Below are 9483 nucleotides of genomic sequence, written 5' to 3'. Positions count from 1 at the left end.
GCAAAGCAGCCGCGCCGGGCTGCGCCGCGCCGGCCGACCCGGGCATCGCGCTGCGCCCGGCGGCACGTGCCCTCCGCGAGGCGGATCCCGCCGGGATCCTCGCTGGACATGGGAACAGCCAAGTTTTGCGTTACTCTTTAGGGACTGTGTCACATAAATAAGGGCACAGGCTAGTGCACAAGTGCACAGCTCAATATGCTCTGTGTGAGAAATACAATTTTGCATTATATACTTCAGCTTGGAAACACCACCAAGATCATCGGAGGAGTTTAAAGAGAAGAAGGGTGAAAAAGAGTGAGAACAGAAGCTGAGCACGCTGCCTTGCTGTCACGACAGGTCAGGTTCCCAGAGTTAAGAGCAGGCACTTGGGTGATGGTCCTTAGAGGTCAATGACTGACCAAGCAGGGTCCCCAAACAGGAGCTCTGCAGTAATGCACTTGCAGACCATTTTGCCATGACCCTTCCCACACACAGCAATAGATCTCTGGATCGGTACTGCACGTCCAGTCCTTTAGCCAAGCCATGTAACATCCCTGACACCTACCTTTCTGACTGGCCACTGCACAGTGGCTCCCTGAAGTAGCATTTACAGGCAAATCACAGTAAAGTAGTGATGGACGGGATGTAACGTGACCTAGAAAAAGCCCTGAGGATATCACATTCTCACAAGCAAAAACCCACCCACAGCATCTTGGACAAAACAGTGTTTTCCCCATCTTAGGTTCATCTCCAACACCAGGTGAACTCAAAGGACAGTTCAGTAGAGAGAAACTGCCAAGGCCTCCAGCTAGTTTACTAAACTGGCATCTCGCCCTTGTGAACAGAAGGCCAACAGTGGTCTTCAATTAAATCTAGAACAAAAATGCCATTCCTACTGCCAGCTGAAAGGCATTATTTGCTTCAGGTGGTCAAAGTGGACTGGAATGCAGCTGCTATTTGCACAGACCTAAGCAAACCCAAGAAACTACAGCCACAGATCCTATTCAGAGAAATAATGTGCTACTCTCTGTCCCAGTGCCCCTACACAGACAAGAGTATTTTTCATTTACGCACCGCCTTCTAAGTCACACATCCAAGTCAGATCCGTAAAGAATCAGTTAGGCCTCCACATCCTTGTGAAGTGGGAAGTATTTTTACTCCCACTTTTCAAGCAATCCATTCAAGACGGAGTTTTAATGACTTCACTGGTACAACACAGGCGTCCTGTGGCAGAAGAGAGAAGTTTAGCTTTCCACTCTGCAACCGTGCATTCTATACAGATTATCGAAACCTTTGAAAAATCTGAGGCCCACTCAATCTTCTTCCCCAAATAAGAACAACTTGTCACAGTAATGCCAATAAGCAACAGTCCTGGCAAGCAACGGAAAGACTCCAGCCAAAAGGGAGGCTGCGCTTTTCTTTGTTCACCAATGAAATCTGCACAAAGAGAATTTTGTTAAAAGATCTGTCCTGAAAACAGCAAGCAAGATAAAGTAGCTTAAGTTTACTGAAACTCTTGTCTGTCCAAGATAAAGAAAAATCCATAGGTCAAACCAAAATAAGTTCAGCTCTGAGGTAAATGTTACAGTTGTATTAGGAAAGCTGGCCTCTGCCTGACTCTGACAGCTAAACATTCCTTCTTCAGAGACAGAGGCTTCAGTGACCTTACATGGGAGCCCAAGATTACGAACTGATGAACTGCTGTGAGGACCAGCAGATAAACAAAATCAAATTTGTAAACTTGTGATCATTTTATTTTGACCTAGATAAACAAYTCACATCTCTATTCCGGATCAAACTGACGCTCTCCTGTCTCCTCCTTCAACCATATGTCTTCACAGCATCTCTTCTAGCCTTTCCTCTATCTGTGAGTATTCCTCTGTTCAAGCAGTATATTCCCCTTTTGGGCTGACTGCATGCTACAGCTTACMTGTATGAGCGGATTTTATTTAATTTGTGGGAGAAAACAGTATCTCGAGGTCAATTTTAAATACTCCAAAATCATAAAGATGAAACTTGAGGTTATTATAGGAGGCACCACTTAAGCACATACGCTTTTATTTATACGGTACCAATGTACAGTAACTTAAAACATGTGCAGAATGGATCCTTGTATTTTAAAGTGAAAGATTTAGAGCATACAGGCAGACATAAATGGATTTACTTGAAAGCTGTCATATCCAGAAAGAGCAGTACTCTATCCAGAAAAGCAGTGTATTTATCTGAACACAACCACTGGTACTATCTCTAGCTATGCATATTCGTAAGGATGGGTATCCGAATTTCATGAAGGCTATGTCTCAAAGATACCTGCTATTCTGGCTATTTACATCAATCGGTACCTTCTTTTTTATCTGCCACCTCAACATTCTCTGTATGTAACAACTGCTGAGTCCAACGTTAGATTCAAGTGTGTTTCAACAGCGACAAAGTGCTTCTTACTATCCCTTATCCACCAGTCAAGCTTTAAACGTCACTGAATTATATACCGAAATCATCAAGAAAATTTTAACAGAAATATCTGTGCATGGGCCTACAGATATAACAGCATGCTTTATGACAGTGGCGGTTTTATAGACATATCAGTAAAATATCATCACCATCATACACARTGAATAGACAATGGCACAGAATAAGGTCATAAAACTATACAGTAGGAAGAGCATAGCCTCATTTCCCATCATATAAAGCATATAAACATATATGCTTTAGGACAGTGATGGAACGTTTTCTACATTATCCCAGCTGCTGTCAGGACCAGAGAGCRCTTTGCGATCAATGCCCTCTAAACCCAAACTCCTTGTTAGTGCCTCAGCTGACCACCAAGCCAAGAAATGATACTTAGAAATATTATGAGTAATGCTTTGTATTTACAAACATTTTAAAAGCAGCAGTCGCTCATTTAYTTATATATTTGCCCCCTTTAGGTTTCCATAAAAGTTAAGTGTAAAGTAGCCACCACAGAGATGCATATTAGTATCCAGACGTTTGGAAAAGTAAGCAAAGCATATTAACCCAGACAAGCAAACAGTGTCCCAAAAATAAATAAATAAATAACAACCATTATTTTGATTGAAGTACAACTCCGCATTGAGTTATGAGAAATGAGGCCTCGTAAGGTCAGATTGTAAACTTCTGTTTTAAATTAAACTGAAGTTTATTGTGGGTCCCTGCCTGACATACAATGTTTCAATTTTGCAAGCTAATTGGCCCTTTCTGTTTGACTTCACTGCTCCTTGCTACTACCTAGCCAAGCAACCTCTCCAATTACCTCACAGTGCATCCCCAGTTCTCTGGGCCAAATRCTCAAAAATTAGCAATGAAAACATTTTATCATTTAGCTTGCCTTTAAGCAGTATTTATACAGAGATTATATTCGCTCTGCATTCTGTCGTCATCATGCAGCAGCAAAGATGCCAAGAGAAGCTACACTGTAACAGACCACAGAGGCAGGGATTTTGGACAGAAGACAGACCGAGCTCAAAGTCAACTCAGTCTTAAAAGGTAGCATGGAGGTGGTGGTAGTGGAAGTGGGAGTAAGAGATTTCCAGGGTATGCTTTCAGCTCCTGTCTTGAAATAGCAGAAGAAATCAGTCTTCCTGACCATGTAAAGAGTTTTGATAAAAGCTTTATCAACGGTAGCCATGCACATTTCAGAAAGCCAGTGCATAAAAAGACTAAGCTTAAAAGAAGCCCATTCTCAACTGAGGAGGAGCCGGACATTTGCTGCTTTTGCAAAAGATGTGGTAACAATGACAAGTCAGTGACTTGAGTATATTATCCTGCAACCGTCTTCTTTGATTTCAACAATACTGTGAGTTTTTTTCTGCAACAGGAAGAAAACAGAATTGGTTGAAAATACTGTCACCTAATATCATAATATGAGAAGCAAACATCTAATCAGAGCAAGAAGAACACAATACCTCAAAATATCACTGATGCATTATAAGGAGCTCCTAAGCGTTTATATTTCAGCATTTTGGAAAGGATGCACAAAATGAGAAGAATTCAGAGTTCATAACAAAAATGGCTACAAAAAAAAAAAAAAAGGAAGAAGAAAGGAAAGTGTACACTGCTGAATGAACCAAATAGAAAAATCATGATCTCAAAGGTATTGTAATTCTAGCATGTGTGGGGGCACATCTCTTGTACTGAAATCCCCTCAAATGTCAAGTTATGCCAGGTTCATCAAGAAGCATACATAGATGAGTTTAAGAGCATGTGTGTATTGAATGAAGCAGCAATAATAGCAGCTCCGAGAGAGATATTCATACCTACCAGCACTGAAAAGTACCCAGGGTTATTAATAGAGGACACAATGCTCAAACTCTGCAATAGGGAAGTGCTGTGGAGTTACTTTTTGTCATTTGCATTCTAATCAGACCTCCTGAGTTATCCTACCTCAAGCGACAGAAGCCACTCTGCAAAACACACRCTGTCAGCACACTTGTTTTCTGAGTGTATATTCCAGAAGACTTTGTACTTATAGCAAGCAGATTCTCAATCAGTGAATTACACTGGTATTGGATAGAGCAAAAAGCAGATTCAGACCTTAGTCTGTAGCATCACTGAAAACTTACCACTGTTCAAAAAAAAAAAAAAATCCTATTTTTTAAAAGTTATCAATCTGACTCATGAGCAAGCTCCAATATTACTGCATTGTCTAATGTGTCCTACAGGAAAAATCAACTGGAAAATATTTGCAGAGAAGCAGCTCAAATCTATTACCCTCACAAAACTATCTTCTGTATTACAAAGACTACTATCYTCCATTTACAAAGTTGTAGCAAAAGCCTAGCAATAGCTCTGGGTGACACTGAGGTTCAAGTGATAGACACAATCTAAAAGAGGAAGGTATCTCTTTGCTTTTCTTTCAGTAGGGGAGAAGGAGAGAAGAAAACAAAAACAAGTAAAGATGTGCTGTTGAAGCTAATAGACCTATCATTTGGGGTGCTCAAAAGGATGACTGTAGATACATGCATCTCACAGATCAAGTCTGAGGAAAAAGTCTTATTAGAATACCTGCTGATATGCTGTATGGGCTGCTCATAGCATACTGTAAAAATTTAATTTAATTTATACCATTAGAGACACTGTTAGTTCCTTCCTAGAGATAACACAGATGCGAGTTTCATCTCAGATTTTACCATTCCTTTTATTTTCTTGCCCTAATTTTGAAGCTCAAATAGGCTGTACACCAGGGAAACATCAGTACTATACACATTTCATACAGAAAAGCTAAAATGAAAGACTCCTTTTCCTTCTCTTCCCCAAACATGCTGGACCTCAAGCTTCATATAAAGAGGCAAAACTTCTAAAACTTGGCTGAGAAATTCTCCCCAGGGATTTAACATATTCAGAACTACTCGCTACACATATACAGAACTCTCTCTGTAAGTTTTACAACACAAGTACTGTTTTCACGGACTTGCATAAATATAGCATGGAAAACAACCCTCTAATTGCAAATTGGCACGAAATTCTAGACTAAGGAGTAAAAGGTGTAATCAGCACAGGAAAGGAGGTATCTGTGTCAGCACCGCTATTGGTCAAGACTATCTGCACTTGGGTGGGAAAGGCACAGAAGGAAAAGGGGAAGATGCTGGGAGTGAACTCAGCAAGTTTTCCCATACAGCTGGAGAGCCACTGACGAAACATAAGTCTGTCTGTCTTGGTATTAGGACTGGCTTCATTTCACTACAGCAAATGATTTTATCTGATAATGTCATATTGAGATGACAGCATGGGGAAAAAACAATTCATGAAACAATAAAGAAATTTATTCTAGAAAGGTTTTTCTCCAGGTATGCCTTATAACATATGGACCACATAGCTTACATTATGTAAGATTAAACAGTGGAAACTATTCATTGTAATTCCTGGCACTTACTGAACAATTTATTGGGTACAACTTCTAAGGAGCTCTAAGGAACAGGACCACAAAATCCAGAAGTCACAAAATTAACTTGGTTCACACCCAGACCAAGGCATATTAGCATTCCCCATACAATTCAAAATATGCATACTACATCCTGGCTAATATTTAGTTCGTAATACCTAGCAGGCCCAGCATGTATCAGAGCTAGAGCAGGCCCATAACAACTTCTGCAATGTAAATCATGCCATAAGGTACCTAACTTAAAACCTGAAACAGGTCAGATTTAATAAAAATTTCCAGTTCAGCCTTGCAAAGCTGAGTAACTACTATTCGCATCACAGCAGATGAGCCAAGGGGAGGGACCATTTTACAACTCTGAAGTAAAACCTGTTTGGTCAGTGTGCATGTAAAGGCATGTGTCAGAGGGACACAGGGCTACAGAAGGACAGAAAGGAGTTAACAAATAATTCATCACAGAGACTCATCTTACATTCAAGTTAGAAGGCTGCATTTCAAACAGTCTTGAAAGAAGCAGCATGAAGATCTTGTCTTTGAGGAATCATCAAATCCAACATGCTGCTGATTAAGCATTTACAACCATTAAAAAAAACCAGCCCTTTGTCAGCATGTTAAAATAATGTTTTGTGAATTTCTTACCAAAATCTTGATATTTTAAAGGACAAATCGTGACACTCAGTTGACACGGTACCTACAGAAGAACCCATAATGCTTTTATAGCAGCACTGTGTTGGGCCTGTGGTACACGTGTTTCAGTTCTGCCTGCATGAGAACTCAGCTGCACGCAACATACACTTCAGTAGGCCTGGCCCTCAAAACTACATAAAGTAAATGAAAAGTAAATGAATTTCTTGTTATTTTTTTWAAATTAATTACCAAAATATATACCCACTTTTCATGCTTTGATTTTCTTATAAAGAAAATAGTTTACATGCATTCAGGAACCCATTTGATATAAATCTCACACTTGGAGGCTATGAAACTTCAGGTACTTTACAAAACTTGTGTGATCAAATGACCTAGTGATGAACCTATTCCCACAAATCAGAACACCTTTTGAACAAAAAGTGGCAGGATAAGACAATTCCAGATTAAGACTACCACACACTTTTTAATGTCCAGGCACTACACTAACACATGCTGGAAGCACACTAGTCTAACACAGTAACAAAGCAGTAAAAAAAAAAAAAATACATATGTAGGATTGTTATTTTTGTATCGTATTCATTGTTTCTAAATACCATTTCTGCAAAAGCCAAGCTGGGCCAGCCACAGAGTGAAATCACACCAGTGGCAAAACACTCACAAGGAATATCCAAAAAAGTAAAATATATAGAAACTATCGCTTCTCTATACAAAAATAATACAAAACATTCACCTAAAGTGAATTATCTCAAACTATCAGAAGCTTCCTTTTTAGGTTCAGAATATGTGAAAGTAATTTTAAAAAAATAGAAAATTACAGAGGCCATAAGAAGATCTACTTATAGAATTGTCTTCCAAATTATGGTTGGATTATCACTTTAAGAGACAAAAAAAAAGTTTATTACAGTGATATGTGTTTGCACTGCTGTAAACCCTGGTTAAGAGGTAATCATGGATTATAAGAGAGAAACACAGTAAAATAAAGGAAGCTTCTAAGAACTCAAATCTCATCAGATCAAGCAAAAAAAAAAGTGTAAAGCACATTGGGTGAGTACTGAATTTAGAGATCATCTTAACTCAAGTAGGGAAAAAAAAAGACATAGGTAATAAAAATAACGTCATTAAGTACAGATCTGACTTTGAACAACACTGCTGTATATACAACTTTTGCAATGCTGTCTTGCCCRAAATCTTGGGTTTTGTCTACAATTTGTTGTTTGGCTAGATTTRCACCTCTTCCCTCATAGTCCATTATAATTTCAAAAGGCTGTTTATTTACTAGGGAAACAAAGAAGAGCAATGATTGACAGAAGTGTTTCACTGTTCTGGTTAGACAAGCTTGTCATTTGACATGTTTTTGTAATGTAGTAAGAAAACTAGCCTTGCCAGCTTTCAAGCAGAGAAAAACTCACACTTAAGGTACTGAACTGAAAATGAACTGTCTGTCAAGAATATTCTACATGATCTTCACTAAATAGCAGTCTCCAGCCCAACTGCATGCTCATACAAGTATGTTGTTATAATCTGCTTTTGCACGCTTTGTTTTTGTATACTTTAARTTACTTGCTTTCAGGACTATGTTCATATTAACAGGTACAGAGGCTAGGACAAGAGGGTGATAGTGGCATACTACTGTAATTCCTACCTAGCAACTAAGAAATGCTGCTACCATTGTAATTATCATGAAATGGAGAAAAGCCATTTATGTATACGATCATAATCACGTACGGTCAGGAGAAAGTGTTTCGTCAAAGAATTAAGGGGATTAGGCAAAGGCTTCAGATTATTGAAAAAAGAATAGTCACACAGGTTTCTAGGAAAACTAAACATGGTAAAAGACATAGTGTTTAAATGCTGAATGAAAATTGTTTTGTGAGTAGGAAAAAATTCTGAAATTGAATTGCTACTGATAGAATGTATGGGCAGGCAGGAAATACATAYGCTGTGCTAAAAGCAGAGCGGAAGCAGGACTCTGAAATTCTCAAAGTCTAACTCTGCCACTGCTACTTCTGATGTGTGAGTAAAATCATTTGAGCATAGATAAATATATATCGAGTTTTACCTAAATGCAAGTGATACACATTAGCTGGAGTATTTTAGTATTTTTAGGTTTCTTTCTGGGCAGGTGAAAGAGAGTACTAGAACACATATTCATCCTTCATCTGGAGCTACTTCTGCACTTTGAAGGTGCATTATATGCATCAGACTGCTGGACTCCAATACACACTAAGTGAACTTTTCTCTTTGGACATACTAGTCTAAAAATGACTTGAAACTAGGAAAAATACATTGTGTTCCACTATGCAAATAGCAGCTTTCCTGTATAATTATAGTACCTTTTGCTGAGAATTGCATCATGACCAGGATGCTACTAAGATGACAAACATTTAACCTCTATTCTTAGTATGTTAGAATATTTTTCCCATGTGGTTATATAACCACATACACACCCACATATGAGCAGCACCATCATTTTTTTCACTATTTTTTACTCCAGTAAAGGAACAGTTATCTTTCAACAGCTTTATTTTTGTTATTGTTTTAAAATGAGTAGCATCATCTTTCATTACTGTTTTTCCCTTGTCTTTGCCAYACTTGTCTAACTATCTGGAAGAGGAGACCATAAAACAGGAATAAAAACAATAGCATTCTGGTTCCAAAATATCCTTAATTTTTCAGTAAAATAATTAACTTTGAAATGTGGAAAAGGGACTTTTCCAAGATTTTCTCCTGATGTTTTCATAAAATGGGTAGGTGCACACCTGCCAAGAGAAGAAACAGGATGCATCTCTGTTTTGCACACGTTAACCAGAAGTCCTGGGAATAAAACACAGCAGACTGCTGAAGATACCATCTACCCCGCACAAGCTCTTCCATATGTTGGCCAGAAGTATGAAACGTACAAAATTCTTCTGAACAGATGCAGCCCTGTATCATCTTACTTATACCCACATCTCTGYGGA

At 38.8% G+C, this 9483-nt stretch overlaps 1 protein-coding gene across 3 annotated transcripts in view; it reads right to left on the bottom strand.

The window, feature by feature from the left end:
* The window catches only part of MOB2 (MOB kinase activator 2), a 115706-nt gene that overhangs the window by 31351 nt on the left and 74872 nt on the right, over positions 1 to 9483 (bottom strand). The gene's annotated exons all lie outside the window — the stretch shown is intronic.

This window comes from Rhea americana, unplaced genomic scaffold, assembly GCF_003343005.1.
Source record: "Rhea americana isolate MKP2758 unplaced genomic scaffold, rheAme1 scaffold_187, whole genome shotgun sequence".
Classification (NCBI taxonomy): Eukaryota; Metazoa; Chordata; class Aves; order Rheiformes; family Rheidae; genus Rhea; species Rhea americana.
Note: the sequence above shows the minus strand (reverse complement) of the source record. Positions and strands in the feature narration are given on the sequence as shown.